General features: G+C 47.8%; 1 protein-coding gene across 2 annotated transcripts in view; it reads left to right on the forward strand.

Moving 5' to 3' along the window:
- Positions 1 to 3,993: 3,993 nt before the first annotated feature.
- Positions 3,994 to 4,577, forward strand: part of PDS5B (PDS5 cohesin associated factor B) — a 182,770-nt gene continuing 182,186 nt past the window's right edge. For both annotated transcript variants that reach the window (XM_025364578.1, XM_025364579.1), the window contains exon 1: positions 3,994 to 4,159. The gene's annotated coding sequence lies outside the window, so the exon portion shown is untranslated. The remainder of the gene's footprint in view (positions 4,160 to 4,577) is intronic.

Genomic DNA, 4,577 nt, shown 5'->3' on the forward strand with positions numbered 1-4,577 from the left:
ATGCAGGGGATTAACTGTGGAGGGAGAAATTTGAGGCACTAGGGGCTGAGTCTTGGATGAGGGTGAAGGAAAAGAGCCCGTACGCTATCTTTCAGCAGCAGTGATATTATGATCCCTGAAGGATCAACTTCAGGGGCTTGGAGTTTATCACAATGCCTCACCTGTTTGCCTAATGCCTAAAATATCACAAAGCTAATTTCTGTTGGGCTTAGTCTCTCCAAATGGATATGAATGGGTTAGTGTGTTATTTTTATTTTTATTTTTATTTTTTAGGTGCAGTCTCGCTCTGTTGCCCAGGCTGGAGTGCAGTGATGTGATCTCCGCTCACTGCAACCTCTCCCTCCTGGGTTCAAGCAATTCTCTGCCTCAGCCTCCTGAGTAGCTGGGATTACAGGTGCCCGCCACCACACCTGGCTAATTTTTGTATTTTTAGTAGAGATGGGGTTTCACCATGTTGGCCAGGCTGGTCTTGAACTCCTGACCTTGTGATCCATCCGCCTTGGCCTCCCAAAGTGCTGGATTACAGGCATGAACCACCAAGCCCGGCCTAACTTTTTCAAGTGACACAACCACATTCCAAGATGTTTTCTGAGAATCCAATGCCTTAACCCAATAAATTAGTCGAGTGGGAATTTCAGCACAGTTGCAGGCTAACAGGGATCATATTTTTGTCTTGACTAGCCTTTGGGACATACCTTGAATTACACTGAACAGGTAATGTTTGTCTAGGTAGGGCCCAGTCTCATCATTTACTAACTAGCTGCCCAGTGTGCTCTACTATGCATAATATGGTAAACATTTCACCACATTTTGGAAACCATGCTGTAGTGTAGCAAGGTTGTACTCAAAATGCAGTAGGGGCCATGGGGGTATATTTAGGACTGTCCAGGTTAATTGTGTGCATTCCTGATGTCTTCCAACTTCCTGACCTCTTGAACCTCAACTTTAGACTCTATTTAAAAAAGCCCAGGTAACCCAAATATGAGTGATGTGGCAGGCTGAATAATGGTCCCCCTACAAATCCATGTCCTAATCCCCAAACCTTTGAATATGTTATGTTATATGGCAAAGGGGAATAAAGGTCACTAACCAATGGACCTTAAATTACAGATTATCCAAGTGGGCCCAATATAATCACAAGGGTATTAAAAGTAGATAAGGGAGTCAGAGGAAGAGCTGCGGTGACAAAAGCAGGTCAGAGAGACGCCACAGAGCTCACTTTGCGGATGGAGGAAGGAGGACATGAGCCAAGGGATCTGGGCAGCCCCTAGAAGGAAATAGTAAGAAAATGGATTCTCCTTTGGAGCCTCCAGAAAGGCACACAGCCCTGACAACACCTTGATTTTAGCCCAGCGAGATACCTGTCAAACTTCTGCACTCCAGTAAGACAATAAGTTTGTGCTCTTTTAAGCCACCAACTTTGTGATGATTTGTTATAGTGGCAATGTAAAATTAGTAGAAGTGGGAACTACATTTGTGGTTATTCATAATCAAAGACAATTCTCCTAACCATTTCTGTATAAAACCAGCATTTGGACATAATTCCCACATCATTTCTCTTTCTTGGAGTAGAAAGCATTTACAACTGAGTTTTGAATGGTTCACACTCTTAACTATCTTAAATAATGTCACATCCAATTATGTTGATGCTAATGAATTGCAACTTGGCTATTTTTAAAAATCCCAAACACAGAAGATTATTTTTGTTCAAATATCAATTTTAGATTTTAGTTTTCCCAAACAGTATTGTTTTAAATGAAGGTTTATATTACTGATTTCCGTAAAGCCACTTGTAGTCATATAAAAGTACGCCCTTTCATTAGAAATTATGCTTCATTAAAGCTTTAGAGTTTTTCCTCTGTCTGTCCTAATGGTAATTGCCCCATTCACCCTTACCATGTAGCTGTTTTGAAGGCTATCTCCTTTCTGCCCTCTCTTTCTTGGGCTTAATCCTGTGGTGTTAGCAGCCTAATGTGGGCGATATGTATTCTGGGCCTCATTATTGAAACTCAAGGCATCGTTTCATAAGAGAGCGGGTTAATGGCGAAACTGGCAAAACAGCTCACAAAGCTGATGTGACACCTTCATCCCTTTCAGGACTCACTGCCATATACAAGATGTAGAGTGACATTCTTAAAGAATTCATACATTCAACAAAATATTTACTGAGGCTTCTAGGTGTCAAATGATGGGGATAAGAGCACTGAATAATTTATACAAAAATTCCTGGCTTGGCGCAGTGGCTTACGCCTGTAATCCCAGCACTTTGGGAGGCTGAGGCGGGTTGATCACGAGGGCAGGAGATCGAGACCATCCTGGCCAACATGGTGAAATCCCGTCTCTACTAAAAATTACAAAAAATTAGCTGGGAGTGGTGGCGCGTGCCTGTAGTCCCAGCTACTTGGGAGGCTGAGGCAGGGGAATCGCTGGAACCCGGGAGGGGGAAGTTGCAGTGAGCTGAGATCGTGCCACTGCACTCCAGCTTGGCGACAGATCGAGACTCCGTCTCAAAAAAAAAAAAGAAAAAAAAAAAGAAAAAAAAAATTCTTGCTCTCATCCTGCCGTTCTTCTGAAACTTTCTTGCTTCCTGGCTTTGGAGGTTTGGGAATTGAAGAAAATAAAGTAAAAAAGATAAAAACAACCAAAGAGGAAAGGTTTTTCTAGATCTAGACATCCTACTCTCTTCTTCCATACAAGATTTATGCTGATGGAACAACAATGTAAAATAAGAAAATTCCTGAGATAATTTTAAAAAGAGAGCAGAAAAAACTCATAGTGGACTTCATCAAGGAATGTGTAAAATGGGTAGAACCTGGAGTATTCAGTGGCAAAATCTTGGACATAGGAATACAGTAACACAACATATTGGTCTAGCAAGCACTGTAGGAGACTGAAGCGGAATTGTCCAGGAAATCCCACAAAAATGGAAATGAAGAGGTCTCAGTATCTCTAGGTGCAGAAGGGAGATAGCCTTCAAAACAGCTACATGGTAAGGGTGAATGAGGCAATTACCATTAGGACAGACAGAGTAAAATGCACCTAGTATCTCTAGGTGCACAGTAACATTAGTTTACAGATCAGCATTACCTATCTTTTCTTTCAGCTGATAAGTATCCTATTGTAATCCATTCATTCACCCTTTGCTTGTTCATTGTTGAAACAAATTCTCCCTGGAACAAAATTCTAGTAACCAAATACATCATATAGGGGGAAACTTCCTTACAGAAGGGATGATATTAAAGTAAAAAGAGGTGGAAGTCCCTTCTTCAGTTCTGGCAGGGGAGGAAAAGCTTCCCCCAAGGTAGGTGATCTGTTGTGACCAGGCTAAACCCACTTGAGGGACTGCCATCCCCTAAAGGTGAAGAGGGAAGGAGACCCACCTCCTGGAATGTGTCCCTGTGGTCTCCAGATGATGTCTTCCTTTAATAAGGACAATTCTGCCAAAGGAATAGAATGCTTTGTCACAGGCTCAGTTACTCTGTGTCTCCGCCAGCTTACCACCTATGAACAATTCATCAAATTAGGAAAGCGGGGAGATTTAATAAAGACATAACACATAAAGTGTAGGAAAACTATTTGTATGGCATTCCGAGACGACTAGGTCAGAATTAACAAGGAGTTAATAATACCAATTCTGTTAACCCAGCACAACACCTGTGCTGAATGTCAGTGTTTAAAAAAATCTCCCAATCTTTATCTAAAAAGATAGGGCTACGTAACAATCGGAATGATTTTTGTCGGTGGAGGTCTAGGAAGCAGCAAGGGCAGTGGACGCCTTGACAGCTGCCAGTCTCGCGGCCTCCGCGGCGGCGTGCCCGGGTGGCTGCGTGCGCGCGGACGGGGCGGGGCTGAGGAGGGGAGTGCGCGCGCGCGGACGGGGCGGGGCGGAGCTCGGAGGGCGGGCGCGCGCGGGGCCGTCTGGTCGGCAGGGGGCGCTGCGCACCCATGCCGCGCTCTGCCTGCCCCCGGGTGCTGTCCGCGGCGGTTCGATTGGAGCAGCCGCCGAAGAGCGCTTGGCGCCATTTTGAAGCGGAGAGGAGGAGGAACGGCCGGGCTGGCTGCGGAAGGGGAGGGGGGAGAGAAGGCGATTGGATGCGGCGGCGGCGGCGGATCCCGGAGAGCCGCGGAGTGAGAGGAGTAGCGAGTCGGGAACCCGGAGGTAGGAAACAATTCAGTTAACGGAAAGAAAATGTCTCTCTTCTCTGGCCGCGGCGTTCCATTTTTCGGTGGCCGCCACTGCCGCTCTGTGTGTGTGTGTGTGTGTGTGTGTGTGGCAGGGCTGAAGCGCCGCCCGCCCGGGTGCCAGGCGCGACTCTCCTCCCGGCATCGGGGGCTGCAGCGGGCGGCTGCCTGGCGGCGGCCCGGGGCGGGGGTCGCGGGGCGCGGGCCGGCTGCGCGGTGGGGGTGGGGAGGGCCCCGCGGCCGACGCGCGCCTCCACGCCGCGGGCTCTGCCGCAGCCTCTGGAAATTAAACTTGCCGCTCTGATCCCGGCCCGGGCGGCGGCGGCGGCGGCGGCGGGCGGTGACCTTGCGCGCGGGCGGGGGTCCCGGGGCCGCCCGGCCGCCCGCGCCCTCCC

Source organism: Theropithecus gelada, chromosome 17, assembly GCF_003255815.1.
Source record: "Theropithecus gelada isolate Dixy chromosome 17, Tgel_1.0, whole genome shotgun sequence".
Classification (NCBI taxonomy): domain Eukaryota; kingdom Metazoa; phylum Chordata; class Mammalia; order Primates; family Cercopithecidae; genus Theropithecus; species Theropithecus gelada.